We start from the raw sequence: 17,064 nt of genomic DNA, 5'->3' as shown, positions 1-17,064 counted from the left end.
AATATACCACATGAAATGTGAGGGAGGAACAAGCTCAGAAACTGAAGCTCACTCGGCATATTTTAGTGCTTTAATGTAATCTTGATACTGAATTTGCAAACAGTTCCTTTCAGCATGCGATGGCTAACTTCACAGAGTGCCAATTTCATTCTTTCTATGTAGCATGAGGTGACCTAGCAGCATGGTCTGTTGCAAACCGCCCTCCTCACTACAAACTACATACAGATGACTTTCTGGTTTCTTCAGACCTTCTGCAGAGAACAACTCCTTCCATCCAAATTTAACAAGTGAGGCAATACAAATACACATATATGATGGATATGTACTATTGAACGTGTTCTAAATAACTGTAGAAACTTTTATTATTAAATATTCCCAAGAACTGTAATTTTAGAAATATGCTCCTATGTCTTCAGATTTGTTCAATTTTATTTCCTTCTCACTCGTGCAAACATATTATAGCTGTAAAAGTAACAGCGTCTTGTGCTTATCTGTAAACAAGTAAGGGGGCTCAGGAAATGCTGGTGTTTCCCTCTGACCCACCTGGCTGCTTTTCCTTTGATCTATGATCCCTTCTGCTAAAAGGCAAGCAGAAATGACTACTCTCCAGAAAGCAAACTCACTCGTGGAGCTTTTATTTTGAATGGATATGCATGGCAAAACACATCTCAAGAACTGCTGTGAACCGGTCTAGATATGGAAAGGAGAAAGCACTTCCTTCTTTATGTCCAAACACTGGCCTAGAGTTTCTTTCCACAGAGTTTCCATATTAAAAGCATGTGCAAATTTTTTGTCGTATGCTACTTCTGCTGTGATAACTTCACTTGGGACCATAGCTGCAGAAGTAGTAAACTCTAAAATTACATTGGGAAGATGCCTGAAGTTTGCCAGTGAGATTTTAAAGGAAAAACATATTTTCTGAATTAGTAGAGCAAGCAATTTTTTTTTTATTTTTTTTGCCTGTGAAATTTGCCTGATTCATGCAGAGTGACTGGTTTCAGCCAAAGAAAAAGCTTCTCCTTTTTGTGATTTCTCACCAGCTTTACCAACACTGTGAGTTTCACTTCATAGATCCTATGTCACCCTTTTTTTCCAAATAAAACTTAGGAGGTTCAATGAAGTTACAGGCTTTTAACTGGAAAAAAACCCCAAATAACAAAGCCACAAAACACCCAAAACTACCTAACAAAATAGTTGCTGCTGATAACACAGCAGCAAATGAAAAACAGATATTTGAATTTGCTTGCATATTATGGAAGAGGACAAATATGTTTCATTAGCTAACACAATGCTTTTCAACAGAAATTATAAAGTGATCCATTTTTCAGATTGCACTCATTTTAATATTACTTTAGAAAAGTTCAGCTAAGAACATCTCTTAGCTTTTTTGAAATTCAGGGGGTCTCACTATATAGGGTGTACAACTTCTTCCTACGGTATAAATATAGCATTTGCTCTTATACTGGGCTTTTTCATTGAAACAGCTGAAGCATATTACAAGTAGAGTGAATTAGGAATGATGGGGGGGTTCATATAAGAAATGTTGGTGAAAATATTTTTATTACAAGAATAAAACTTTATTTAAAGACATCTTTTTCCTTGAAGGCTGTCTTATGGGGAAAAAAAAGATACCATTGCCCATGGAGAAAACGAAAAACATTTCTGCTTCACTGAATGCCTATGGCACAGCAATAAATTTCCAACACCAAATTCAGGATTATCTTAATAAGGACCACTATTTAAGCCTCATGTTCTCCCTGTAATGGGAGAATTACACATATTTGGTAAAGGAGTAGACAGAGATGTTGCTAATTCTTTGGGTTTGTAAGGTGAATTGGTGCAGTCACAACAGAACCATACATTTTACATCCCCATCTCCTGTTCACTGTACTAAACCAGCCAAAAATAGTACTTTGCGATATGAAGAGGAGAAACCGGAGCTTTCTCCAGTAAGATTCTCCTTTCTCCCTATGAGAGCAACAGGTAATGGCAAATAACTGTTTTGATGTTCCAGCCAGTTTCTATAGGTTTGTTATTCCTGTTATTAGTATTGGTGAAACTTTTCACTTGTGGGCTCAATGGGCATTATTCTGAACATTTTGTACCAGTGGACCTCTAACAAATGCAGGTATCCCTAATTTATAGCAATAAATGAGGTAGGTAGGGAACAGGCTCATTACTCTCTACTGAAGAGATTTCTTAGAGCTGGATGAGTATCTCTGGTTCCTACTGTCTCTTATGGGTTGAAGTCATCTCCCTGATAACTGTGCTTTCTAGTGGCTGCTTGTACATGCCTTTTCCTGTGGGGTCCAGAGTGTGTTTTGGAACATCTGAGTCTAGCTGGCTTTTGCTGAGAAGTGCATCAGGCCATGCTCCCCACATCTCTGCAGACACCCATATATGGCCAGGCCCATTTTGGTGCCACATGGTCCGAGGGTGAAGTTTCACAGTCAAATGTAACCATTTCTCATTTTGCTTATTTAATTTATAATTAATCAACTTGACTGGAAGGCTGATCCTGTCTCATCAGCTACATAGCTGGAAAGCAGAGAGAAAACACCAGAGCCTTTCTGATACCATGGCTACATTCCTTTGGCGTATATCTCCTGGGGAGAGGTTTACCACAGGGTCCCCTGTTTGTACATACAGGGCTGCCCTCCCCCTCCGAGTGACTAACAACAACATGATGTGAAAATAAAGCGAGAAACTCCCAGGAATGTTCCTCTCCAAAGCACATGTGCACGTACAAATGCACACGAGTGAGCTCATTTACACACTGGGGCAAATGCAGGCGCCTGCATGCGCGCAGGCTCGCGCCCTGTCACATTTGGCTCTATAGCCAGTGTGGTTAAATAATGTCAATAGCAGAAAGTCTTACAGCGCTGACACTTCCTCTGGCTGTAAAATATTTACTGTTCCTTTAAAACTGTGAATAAAAAAAAGGTCAGTCTGTATACCGAACAAGGAGTAAAAAAAAAAATAAAATAAAAAAAAAATCCTTTTTTTATTAGAAAACACTTGAAACTTATCATGTGCAGCAGATGGGAGTAGAAAATGCAGCTTGAAGACAGTTATATAAATATATCCTTGATGTCTGTTTTGCTTTTCAATTTGCAGTGAAAAGTACAAAGGTAGAGTAGTGCGCCAGTCAGGGCTGCACTGTGTCTCTTGATATCCATTCCAGATGTTGGCTAGACTTTGTGGAGCCAGGCTTATGGCACTGAGGCTGGAGCTAGTTGTCTTTTCCTCCAGGTGTGATGCTTCATGCTGATCCCCCCACATGCTAGCCTGTCTTATCCAAACACACTAAGCTCTGTGACAGGCATCTACCACCTTTTTGACCAAAATTCACCTCCCTTCCCCCCCCCACCTCCACGCTTTCCACCCACCCCAACTTCTTTCAGCTTGATGGGCTCTGCAGACAAGCCCACTTGTCCCTGCCTATCATTCTGTCACTTCAAAAGCAAGTCCCCCTAAAAAAATGAGCTCTGACGTGGTTCTCAAATAATGCTAGTCAGTTAGTAGCTGCTTTGAATATTCCTCTTTGTGTTTTGAGAGTGTCTGGAGGTACTATTTGACACCGAGTATGTCTGCCAAGCCTCTAATGGTAGTTCTCTGTTTGTGCATGCTTGTAAAGGATTTTACACTGTAATATTTTAACTCCCTGATTAAACATTGCTAAGCACAGAAGTATATCATAAATCTCGCAGGCGCCAACTCCATTTATCTGAATGTTAGTTACTGTCTACGGTGGGTAAACAAATTACAGCACAGTTTATTACAATATATGGGGCCACGATGTAGCTCTATTAATATCTTGTACCCCCTGGAAATATATTGTTGGCTCACAGTCTGAATTTTCTCTCCTGAACAATTAAAAACAAATTCTGAATGGAGGGTGGGAGGGTGTGTGTGAGAGGGAGGGGGAAGCATCAGGCACTTTCAAGGGGAAACTTGCTGGGAGTAACAATAATGAGCTGCAATATCAAATTACTACTATCCTGGGTTTGAGGTCAGTACATATTGAGCTAGTTGTAAGATATTAAAGTAGAAACTTTTCTAGTTTGGAATGCATTAATGCTGCTAAAGCTGCCAGCAAAACAGCTAGAAAGTGTTTGAATCAGAGAGGGCAGAAACAAAAGAGAACGTTAACAAGCAAGAGCATCGGAACCTCTTCCTTTCCCAGCTACAAGCAGGACGTTTGCAGGGATCATTTTCATTAACACTAGCAGGTCTGAGGTGCACAGATCCTCCACTTGTTGATAGGAGGTAAGCACTAGAGAAATTTGAATATTTCTGAAGCCATCTACAAAAATAGTCACTTTTCTTATCAGTTTTCTTAGCCTACCTACCCAAATAATCCCAGTTATGTGAATTTATTGCAGTCGGTGGAAGCTCTGTCTTCTGAAAGTGCAGAGTAAGTGACTGATTAAAGCAGGAAATTCAACCTTTGTCAGTTCTACCAGGAGACTTTTGGGAGGACTAGTTTAACCCCATTTAAGATGGCGTGTGATACATTTCAATACAGAAGTAGGGGCAAAGAAAGAAGTGCAGTAAGTTTTTAGAAAATTAATGGCAGCGCTTAAAAATAAACTGCTAAAAAAAATGGAACAGGATCAAGATCAAAATAGTATGTGTAAATCCATGTTTACTTTCAATGTTGTAAAAGCATCACTGCTACTTGTCCTGGTACGTGGAGTGGTGGCTAACAGGCTGACTATTAGTGGAGCTATACCAGTTGGAGATTACTTACAGTGGTGCGGTCATGATGGTGAAGTAAAAGAATGGTTGCTGCCCTAATTCTGCGCTAATGCCTGCAGCAGGGCTGGCAGTGCAATCTCTGATACAAACTGAGAACCCTGACATCATTTTCGGTGGGAGCAGGCACAGCGAGTTGCTATCTCCCTTCCAGGAAACCACAAAACACCAACATTTTACAGACTGGAAAAGAGTTCATTACTTGCAGGGGCAGGGCAGGATAATGTTCCAATGTTCTTAGCTGGGCTCCAGTGGCCAATAACACAAATACCATCCTTCATAAAAGCAATCAGGACTTGGTAAAAATAGAAATCCAAATATTTTTAAAGTTTGTGCGTATTGTCAATACTGTAAATCATCACGTAAGATTGTATAGCAACTGGTGAAATTGTGCCTGTAAGTAATAAAAGTAGAGCCACGGACTCTTACCTAAGCAGTTTGTCTTTACATCAAAAAAAGAAGTAAGGCTAAATTAATTGCTAGCCTTTTCCTACTAAAGCCAATGCATTTAGGCTAGGGCTGAATTCAGTTACAAGATGCGTAAAGAAACGCAAGTGCTATGTTTGTGTCAGTTTGTAAAGATCTTGTTTATATACACACTCATTGCTTGATTCAACAATGTGTTCGGCATTCTGGCCTGATCCACCAAAGCATTTAATCACGTGTGCAGGCATGTAGGCGATTTCTTTCACATCAGTTAAACTATTTATGTGCTTAACGTTAAGCACATTGAGGGGCCAAGCTTGCAATGGAATGATTTTTTTAAAAAATGCCGTGCAGGAGAACCGATGCAGTTTGCAAAGGTGCTGTCAGGGCACGTACCATCTCATCACTGCAAAAAGAGCCTGAAGGTGCCGAGCCCTACTTGCTCATGCTCTAATTGACTCCATGCAAGTAAGGATCTCCAAGTATCTCTCACAAGGTGTTTAGGACACATCTCTTGATCACTGAGGTGGAAGGTTCAAATAAAGTATGTCCTGACTTCTAAAAGAATAGGAACCTTTTAGGAATAAAATTTGATTCTGTACCCTGAAATATTTTGGGTAATCAAACCAAGACTTTGGAAAGTGTTCTGATCCTGGGAGGACTCACCCTGTACAATCCTGTGAAGTAGAGGAGTGTTTGTCAGAGGGACGCCAAATAAACCAAAGTGTAATTTCCTGTGGTTGAGCATTTGCACCTCAACTGGAACTGATTAGGAAGGTTTGAATCTAATAACTGGAAAAAGAGGGGCAGGAGGGGTCACAGGCTTGCAGAGGTTCTTTGGAGAAGTCAGTTAACTGGTGAGGGGTGAGGGGACCCTATGGGGACAAGAGAAGATATTTTATCTTCTGGGAGAGCAGGATGGGAAAGAGGGGAGGAGATATGAACCTTCTAAAGCTGAACTAGAGAGAACAGCAGAACTGAACAGCTGAGTGCAGGAAAAGGCTTGGGGCAGAAGGGTAAGAGGAGGGTTTGCCTGCAGGCTTCTCACTGGAAGAATGGAAAAGCAGAAGGTAGACTGGTTGGTGTATTAGCCTCCCCAGGAAGCTCCCCATAGCAGGCTATGAAGACCCACCAAAGAACTTGCATCTTAACTGGTCCTGGAGAAAGGAGGGAAAATGTCATGGTGGAGACTGAGGTGAGCAGGCAAAGGTAATCAAGGGGTGCAGTCCATCTTAAAATATGAAAGCTTGAAAAGAACTATGGGAACCAACAGAAAGAGCTGGTACTTGGGATACTGTATTGAAGAATACGCCAGAGCATATATGCGCAAAGGTTGTAGACACAGAAAATGGCTTTGTGTTGAGACTTCAATAGCCATCTGTTAGAGAAAATGAAAAGGCTCCCAGTAAGGATGGCTTTATCCTATGGTATCTGATAAAGACATTTTGGAGAAAATGAAGAAGAGGTACGACAAATGGCAGACCTGCCAGACTGATCAGTTGTGGCATGGATTGTTTGTCCTTTCCACCCCATCTTCAAAGAAGAGAAAGAGACCGATCCATCTAGTGAATTTCAAGTCTGGGTGTCACCCATGGTATGAAATGCCGATCTCTCAATTTCATATTTGCAGACTCAATGACAAGAGATGAGTTTATCAAACATCAAAAGAGGTTTGAATGACTTTTTGGGCCTTCAGTGATTCTGCTACTTTTTGCACGATATTCAGTGGCATAATCATGCACTGGTGAGAATGATGTAGGTTGTCAAAAGGGATTGTAATGTTTATCGGTATGATAATACAAAACTGTTCTGACTACGTACTGGATTTCTGTGAATATTCACCAAGCATGTTAACAGCAAAAGTATTTTGATGCACGTTGTTTAATAACCAATCCAAATGTCGTCAAATTCACAACTATTTGGATTTGCAATGAAAATACAATTATTTTAATTAAATCAGGGAACAAACCTCAGTAATATAGGATCTAATGTTCAATCCCAATTTATATGACTTTTGAGTTTTCAGGTGCCCTGAGACTTTCTGGCATCTCTCAAAACAAAATCACATTTGAGCTAGTGAGTATCAGTTGGTTTTTGCTTAGTCAGCAATGGGGGTTTGGATCAAGCTTTAGAGCACATGCACAATTTGAAAGATACATTAATTAATCTTTTCATTACCACTTTCCCAGGGGTTTTCTGGAGCAATGCTGAGTTTTAAGATGGGGAGAATCAAATGAAGTAATAAGTAAAAGTTACTTCAAGTGTGGTGGCCTGCATGGTAGAAAGCATGGAAATGCTCATGAGAGAAGGAAATGAAATGAGCCCATGGTCTGAACCACAGATGTAGTGACCAGTGAAAATCATGAGCAGAAAATCAGTCAAACAGTACTAACCACAAAGTTACAACATCTGGCTTATGAAGTCACTTATCTACATTGCACTAGAAGCTGGAATGATACAGTAGACAAAATATCACATTGTTTTCCTAGCACTTACACTTTCTTTAACCATCTACTTTTCACTGTGCTAGACGGACCTTTGGTTTGACCTTTGTGCTGCTGTTCTCAAGGTCAGTTATGGGATCTCAGTGTCACACAGATCTCTTCACAGCATTTGGTGACAAACATTGGTAGGTGATCCTCACCACTCATGAAACTCAGCACTAGCTTAAAAAAAAAAAAAGTTAAAGATTAGTTTACGTAGATTAATTGTTTGCTTGGAATACTGTCTTCAGCTCTGTGTTTAACTGTAAATTCATTCTGTGTCTTTGTGATGAATTTTCTACAAATGAATTTCTCTCATGGCTTTTATTGCTTAAGCCTCTCCTGTACTTTCCAGGGGCTGTGTTTGTAGTCTTTCCCACTGGATATGATTAAACTGACATCCCTTTTTTATTATTTCAGGAATTTAAGTAAGGTTTCTGTGTTACAAGCTATGTCACCTAAGTTCTGCTCATGCTGAATGCTGAAAGATAGACATGTTGACTGCGTGGTGCAGATCTTCAGTGATTTCATTAAGTCTCCAGAGGGAACTGTCTTTCTCCACAAAGATACAGGGAACCCCCAGGGATACTGAGGGAAAATACCTCAGCCAGCACTGGTGAAAAAAGGCACAAAATGCTGTTCCACTGACGCTATGGTGAGAAGAGTCCCCAGTGCCTGCAGCCAGACTGAGAGAGGGACAGTGTCTGCACCCCTTATCCATCTGGTCATGCTTCCATGTGGCCATGAAATGTGAAAAGGTGCACTAGATGGTTTTCCCGCTGCACACAGGGAGTCCACAGGCTGCATGAGTCCCTAAGGGATGCTTAGAAAAGGTTAGAAAGGCCCCTCCATGTACTGTACCTTGGCATGATCGACATAAGCAGCCAAAATTCAGGGCTGTGTGAAGACTGACTGTTGTGAAAGGGAAAGCGTGTGACAGAATTACTCTCGTGACTATAACAAGAGGAGCCAGTGTGCTAAGAAAAGGAACACATAGCTGCAGGCTAGATGAATTAATTTTTCTAGGACCGTGTGTGCCACAGCCTTGATAAAACTCGTTCTCTTTGTACAATCCAAGCTGCTGTGTTTGGGTAATATTACAAGATATCTAAATGTTTTAAGCTTTCTTATGTCTCAGTAAGATTTAGCTTCTCTTTCTGGCAGATGACTTTGGTATGGTTTTTATCTACTATTGTTTTAGAAAAGCAAGACTCCTACAGCCCATTGCCTCCTCTACTACTTCTCCACACATATCTTTTCCCAGAACTCCACGTTATGGTCAACATAAACTTGCAGTTTCTCCTCTCAAAGATATAGGATAGCTGAGGCGAACAGACTGGTAGCAAAAACCATCATGTCCTACTTCAGCTAGAGTTAGAACTACACGTCTGTGGACAAAACATTTCCACATTCAGACTTCTGCTTCAGTGTTCTCTTTACCTTGGATTGTTTCCGTCCTTGGGTCAGTTTTCTGGGTTGTCCGTGACATTTCTCCGGTTCCTGGTCTGAACCGCTGAGTTTTGCTCTGTCCTGTCTGCTCCATTTTTCTTTCCTCTGAAGTGATCTTAGAGGAAACGACTTCCTTGTCCCTTTCCTATACCTCAGATGGCCTTTAAATAAGGTGTATCAGATGATCTGTTTCTCAGTAACTAATCTGTAGTTCAATTGCTATCTTTCCTGGGAATCAGACTTGAAATAACCGTTTTCTCTGAATAGTTGCCGTCTTTTATCCAAGTGTGCACCATTTAAATGGGGGATCATCAAAATTTAATAGCTCACTGGTTTTTAGCCATGAGCCAGGTGCAAGCAACTTTTCTACCACCTACGGTGGGTTTTATGTCAATATGGAAGCAAAGGATTGGAAGAAGGAGCTGAGTGTGCCACATTCCTGCTGGAATTTGCATCCTGACAGATGTCCATAAGAAAGATTCCAGTGTCAAGAAGAAATCATAGGTAGAGAAATTCCCCAAACTGTCTCAATCTGAAGTGCTGTTTCACCATATGTCTTGTTATAATTAGCACCTGTAGGATGCATATATTCAAGATCCGAGTTGATAAAATATATTCATTTTGATAGGATGATTTTATAGAAATCTAAAATATTTTCTGCCTGAGTGTGGAATGCAACTGTCCTTGCCAGCGATATGAAGTCAGTCTCTGAGATGTAAGCACAGCCGCAGAAAATGGTGCCTAACTTCACTGAACACAGTGCTCTCCTGTGGCTCCACCATACCCCCATCCCTGCCAGCAGTCTGCAGGACTCTTTAGCTCAACGTCCATCAGCCAAGAACAGGTCCACTTCACTCCTACCATCAGTATGAGGGATCCTGTCTGTGGTAGAACTGATTATCGCTTGCTTCACAGGAACATGCCTGTTCTTTATTTATCAGTGATATGAATACATATCAAACGAAAATTATTTTTGGGTGAGATAGGAACAGTTTCCAAATTAAATTATGAATTACCTAATCGTTATATATGCCTCACACTTGAAAGTGTGCAAAGCATAGGTGCAAGCTTGATGGGTAGTCCATGGCCTCAGAGGGACTGGAATTCACATCTCTTTTACATACAAGGTTTGGGAGGAACGAACTTCAGAAATTCTAGTTCAGCAGGTCCAAATCCTGAAAAATATTTTGTCTGGGATTATAGTGGAAACATATTGAGTGAAAAGACCAGCTAATTGTTATCGCTGTCATTCTTATGTAAGAAGTGCCTTTGGCTGCCTATGTGAAAGGAATTAGAACATAAATTCTTGACAACTTTAACACATGCTACCTGAATACCCATCTGCTTAGCTTAAGAACAAAAAAGGGGTTCATTAATGTAGTATTGAATAAATTAGACACGCTGCTATATGTGTTGAAATTTATGTGTTACAATATTTAGCACTGCTTTCTTTTTTTTTTTTAAAAAAAACCTGTATCTTAAAAAGCCTGCTGTATTTTTCATATGAAAACCAAACAGCAAATTGGATCTGCATCTAACAAAAGAAATTCATGTTTTGAAGTTGCAGAGTGGTGGCTGACCACTCATACACATGGGCTGACTAGAAATGTTGCTTAGAAACACCACGTTATCAAAGAGAACCCAACATTAGGTTGGAGTGTTTCCCAGACAGCCGGTTAGTGGTGATAATTTGCAATGGAAAATTCTAATATCTATTCCAACAATTCTTTATTTTCTAGATCTTCTTATTTTTCCCTGTTCAGATTATTTGTCATTTCACTTCACAATTTTCTTCCAAACTCTGATTTGGAAGATAGCATAGAGGTATGTGAACTATGTTTTTGGATCGGAAAGTGCTTCAGTAAGTATTAAGAAAATGTTGTTCAGCAGAGTGAAATATATGGAAACTCCATGATGAAGGAACTGGAGTGCAAGTTAACATTATTGACATGAGGACTGACTTAGCTAGATTTAAATGTGTTCTTTTTTCTGCATACCTTAATAGTAACCACTTATCGTGGTTTTTTGGTTGTAAAGATTATAAAAGAATTTACAAATTCTGTACAAATACAGGAATTATTTATCCAAACATTGCAATCATCTCCTGGATAGAATAAGAGGAGTTTTTATATTTTCAAACAGAAAAGTTATGCAAGCAGAGCAACTAAAGAACAGTGTTTGTCTCATCCTGTGAAAGAAGATTTAACAGGCTCCTCTCATACTCCAAGGCAATTTCATATTGCAATAACCTGTTGCTGTGACCCACAGCAAATGTCACTCGAACACCATGGCTGGAGTTAGGAGGAAATGGGTTGCACTGGGGTATATGGAGAAAGGTAGTCTCCAGGCAAGTTGGGTTCTAGGTTGTTTAAGATTTATACTTATTTACAACTTGAATATATAAGTTTGTGTGTATGTATATACATTTTGAATCCTATATCTTATAGAAGAGATTTCAACACATCCCCCTTAGAACAGCTTCCAAACCAAAGCTGAGCCCCTGTGTTGACTCAGGGGCAGGAGTGCCATCTACTGAGTCTCCCATGTGAGTTCACACTTCATCTGCCAGGGTTTCTTTCAAGGTTCTTAGGGGAAGTACCCAACCAGAGTACAGCTAATTCTCTTTTTCTTAAGAAGAAAACGTTTTATTAAGCATGCACTGTAAGTTGCAGTCCTTCTTACTGCCAAACCCAAGTCTTTTAAGTCTTTCCCTACTTGCTTTTTTTTTTTTTTTTTTTAATTTGAAGGGAAACATGAAAAGTGGTGCCACAGTGGTATTAAAGTGGGTTCCCTGATCAAAACAGGTGGCAAGACTCAGATACTTCTTTGCTTCTCTCCTATCTTAAAGTAAGACAGTTCTTTTCCTTGAAGCCAACATTGAATCACGTGCAGACAGACCTCAGCCCTCTTCTGGCCCTTCATTTGCATTTCAAGTTTGTTCTGAGGAACAAAATAGAAGTTTAAGTTTTATGGGCAAACAGGAATGGAGAGAACGGCAGGAGTGTGTACGTGGGGAGTTTAAAGGACCATAGGTCCTGTGTACAATACATTGTGTTTTCAAGGCCACACAGGGGCACGCATTTCCCCATCACTCCAAGACTACTGCAGTTTCAGTATAGTAAGCACAAAACGAAATGTTTAGGTTACTTACAATATAAATGTCCTCTGCCAGAGATATCCTTCATGTGGGAAGGTGAAAATGAGTTGTGAAAACAGAGCGTAGAAAACGTGTATGACAACAGAATGCGAGTGAGAGAGATGCCACAGATAAATAGTAGGAAAATGCAGATCCACATTTAAGATTTCCATATAGTCTAGAGTACTAAAATGCAATTGGTACAGTCTATACCATAGATTAAGGTATATTAATGTTCCCAAAGGAAGTAAGGGGAGGTGAGTTACCTGAAGGAAAACAATCAAAAAGCCTGTGTTCCACACATGGCAGGAGCCCACATGTCTTTCCGTACAGCTCACACATTGTCTTCAGTGTCCAAGTGCTGAGTCCCATGGCTGCAGAGGAAAATGAACTACCTGTAGATCTTTTATTGCTCTTGCTGCCCACATATCTCTTATAGCCCCCTACGGGTACTGCAGCATGAGCAGTAGCCGCCCTGGGACCGCATCCTGTCCTTGCGGTGCTCAGCTGTAGAGTTAAGAGCAACACTGGCATCATACAGCCACCGCTGGCCAGCAGCCAGGCTGAATCTGCTCCTGTAGTTGTCACAGAAAGAGATGGAAATTGCAATAGTGATGGTAGTTTTAATTTTCTCAAAGAAAACAGCTGGGTGATACCTGAGTGGAGAAGATTTCACATGAAACGGCAAGGTCTGGGGTAGCTTCACGATTGCATGTGGTACAGCAAAGTCAGTGATAAATTGGTCTGGGATTAGCAGGTATGCCAGTCAGTGTGGTACTGATTCTGTTTTGCTTCCTTCACATGAAGCACGGATCCCTTCATGGTGCTGTGCTGCGCTGAAGGACATTTCATCTTAGAGCAGTATTAGTTCAGGCAACTTTGTCCTGCCTTGATGCATAGTGTAACTACGTCTTTGGTCTTATTAAAGAGAGGTTATCCAACCAGGGAAGAAACACCATTGTATGCACTTTAGATCACCGTGTATCCAGCTCAGGTTCTGGCTCTTACCACCGACCTCAAGACATTTCCAGTGAATCTTCAGATCCAAAACTTTAAGTTGAAAGAAACAAACCCCAAGCATTTAAAAAAATGGACAAATGCCAGGGGAATAATTGAGATCTATGTACAGGAAGATGCCAAACAGAAATAAAGAGACAAAAAGTCAAACTGATGACAGCCTTGCTCACAAGAAATAGGCTGCGTGACTCAGTCCTGAGCATGGGAATGCAGTACTGAGGATGTGACAGCTACAGTCCTGCACTTGCCATGGCTCTGGCCCCATCCGCTGGCCTTAAATAGCTTCCTGCCACTGCTGCAGATTGATTTATCTCTGATGAGGGTTAGAACTGCTGGTAAGGAGAAGCAGGGTTTAGGCATTTGTTTTTTAAAAAGGATAATGTAATTAATTTTTATGCTTTTTTAGCACATTGTGACAACTGCATAACTTTGGAGAAGCAAAGGACCCCATTGTACAGTCATCATCACAGCATTCTTAGAGGACCCATTTTACTCTAAGGTCAATCTACACTCACATATACATACACATGGAAATAAAAATACATATGCACATGCAGGGATACACACACACACACACACACGTGCATTTTTTTAACTTGGTTTGGTTAATGAAAGTTTTCCATTGGCTTCAGCAGGAAAGGTTAAGGACTTAGAGCCTATCTAATCTTTGTGTTCATTGATGCTAACCTTTCTTTTGAAATTTAAATTCTATGTGTTCTATATACGCTCAAGTTTTGGTCCATCTGAAGTGTTTATGTCCATAACGCCACATTCAAATTTAGTCATGTATTGAGCAAAAGCTTCTTGTACAGACAGCAATAAAATCCTGAAGGAATAGCTAAGATATTTCGGTACTTGGGGTTGTGACATATTAAAAAAATGTGTGGGGTTTTTTGGAGGGGGAATTTATTCCTGGCAGTATTTGCCAACATGGGGACTTTGTGTTGTGTGCAATCCTACCAGTTTTTTACATTCAAAGAATACACATCATTAAAAATACCGTTTTGATCAGAAGCAAGCCCAATTACTCTTAATACATGTATGTTTTTTCAATTAAATCAGAGTCTTTTTGCTGCAAGGGATTTTAATTTAAACAATGATGGTATGTTTTCAAGTAAGCAATTAAAAAATATCTTCCCTTTAAAAGGTTAAGTATTGGTGAATTTCTTAGTCATGCAAAAACCTTCTTTCTAGTACTTTCAATCCTGTTTCAAAAAAGTCTTCATCTCCTGTGAGCTTGCTCATGAATCATTGAAAGAACACATTATTCTAAGAATAATTCTCTTTGAAACAATTTGCAAATAATTTAAGGTGTAGAATAGATTATGTAGATTAGCATCACTTTCTCAGTATTTTAAAATGCTTCTGTCTCATATAATTTTAATTTTAAAATGCCGGGGCTGGAAGAGTACGTGGTTCTTGCAGGAAATCACTAGGTGGTGCTATTATATATGGTCTGCCAAGGTCTTTCTCTGTGTTCGAGCAAATGTTCAGTCTCGAGAAGAAATGCATAACACATGGTACTCTATTGGAGGGACTTACAGGAGAGAGGCATTTGCTTTATGCCGCTCTGATGCCCTAAAGGTTTCGGACACAGTTGCTTGCTGCCAGCCAGGCTTTTGTATTGGACAAAGAATTCTGAAGTAAGAGATATGCAGTACCTATATTCCATTCGGCCTTTACTTTTTCAGTGTTTGTGCACGTATGGAAGTAAATATGTAAACTAGAATATTCCCAGACTGTCCCTGACTTTTTAATTCTTATTCACTAGGAAGATGACCTATAAAGCCCTAAGACATTTGTGCTTAGAAAAGGGAAGCATCAGCATCACAGTAGACACCAATAGCCGTTCTTAAACAGAATGATGTAATGTAGACGCACTTGCTCCAAGTGAACCTGGACTATACACATCAGCAAGACCTATATGTCCCTTCTCTAAAAGGAAATAAAATCCAGCACATAGGACATGGCAGGCATGTCCAGCTACCTTTCTTTTCCCCAGAAAAAAACCTCAGTGCTGTTGCAGGAACCACAGGTACAAGAAGACTGCAAGAATGACCCAGGGTTCAGTGGCTGGACAGAACAAGAGTGATGGTGCTTAGGAGCATGGTTTAGTGGTGGACTTGGCAGTGTTAGGTTTATGGTTGAACTCTATGAACTTTAAGTTTTTTTCTGACCTAAATGATTCTGTGATTATATGAGAGAAATGAGACATTTTCCTCCAAAAGTTTGATCCTAGCTCAGTTTTGCTGAAAATACATATTCCTTTGCTCTGCAATGCCCTTGTACAATGTGTATAGCATTTAAATAGAAAATATTTTTTTAACGGTAATGCTCGGTTGCCTCTTTGGCCTAAATGAATGAAGTTGGTACTGTGGGTTCGCCAAAGACCACACTGGTAACCAGTTCAGTTCCGTATGACAGTAGTATTGGTTGTAATTTTATCTGTGGAGCATGGGAGAGAGAGGAAGAATTTTAGCATAATGAATAGAAGGTTGAAAAAGGAAGAAAATACCATTTTTAAGTTTTTTTTCTACTTAACTTTAATTCAATCTCTTTCTATTTGTAAATTATGACAGCCTGTAACACAGCTAACTAGAAACCAGTGGTCTGTCTCTTACAAAGCTTAAAATTTTCCAATAGAAATTTTGGTTCTAGTCTTCAAAAATATTACAATTTCAGAATATTATAAAAGAAATGCTTACAGATGCAACATGCCTCCATACCAGTGGATTTTTTTCCCCAAAATTGAAAAGGTATGATAGACCATGTTTAATTACAGAATATTTGTATCTTTAATTTTAAAAACACCGTCACCTCTGCTCTTTATTTAAGCAAGTATGTAATTTTTTCTTTCATTTTTGCTTCAGAATCAGTGTTTTATTTAGTGCACCAGACAGAGTATGAACTTTCTTGAAGGGTGTTAAAGAACATTCTCTGAAGAACCTTGTCCTGCAGGTGTGCATGGCCAAAGAGCCGGGGAGCTGCAGGAAAGACGAACACCTTTCTGGCTCAAGAGGTGCAGTGTCATGCAATTTTACTCTGTGACTACAGTTCCCCACAGAGTTCTTTTGTGACTAAGCAAACATTATTTAAAGCTACAGTTTTACTCTTGGCCACTAACTGTGGCTTCCTAATTTACAGAGAGCTTAATATATGATGCTGTTACAGGTTTACAAGAATGCCGACTGCTAACAGACACAAATAATACTAATTGTTGCTGTGTTTGAATGCACAAAGATCTCTAAAACATAAATTATTCTGAGACAACTGGTTCTAAATGTCTCAATCTAGGATCTTCAGTTAGCAAACTCTTCTAAATAGAAAATTTTATCTTTAATATCTCATTTATTCCTAACTTGTGGATTAACAACAACAACAAAATAAAACCAACAACAACATCTAATGCCCTAGAGGTGTCAGGCAGATATAGTCACTCATGTTTGGGAATAACTCAGTTATTGTGGTGACTGGCTGGACATAACGCCCAGAAGGAAATTAAATAATCCTACACTTAGCACGTGACTTCGTGCCATCACATAGTGAGTGAAGAAGTCAAAGAGAATGAGAAGAATGAGTCAAGGTGCTGTGCAAAAATAGGAGGTGGTGCAGTTATACCACCTTGTACCACCTCATGATGTATATTCCCAAAGGAAGATGATAAGGTTTCATGGACAATACTTTATGTGGTTTGCTATTTTTTGAGTGATAGGTTGTGTAATACTGATGTCTTTTGTGTATAGTTGAATGTATTCATTAAGAAAATATAATTCGAAAACTATGTTACAGTGTAGT

General features: G+C 39.7%; 1 long non-coding RNA gene across 2 annotated transcripts in view; it reads left to right on the top strand.

Annotated features, from left to right (window-relative positions):
- Positions 1 to 17,064, top strand: part of LOC121090720 — a 46,982-nt gene that overhangs the window by 5,762 nt on the left and 24,156 nt on the right. The gene's annotated exons all lie outside the window — the stretch shown is intronic.

Source organism: Falco naumanni, chromosome 6 (genome assembly GCF_017639655.2).
Source record: "Falco naumanni isolate bFalNau1 chromosome 6, bFalNau1.pat, whole genome shotgun sequence".
Taxonomy (NCBI): Eukaryota; Metazoa; Chordata; class Aves; order Falconiformes; family Falconidae; genus Falco; species Falco naumanni.
The sequence above is the reverse complement of the archived record's forward strand: the minus strand, read 5'-3'. Positions and strand labels throughout refer to the sequence as shown.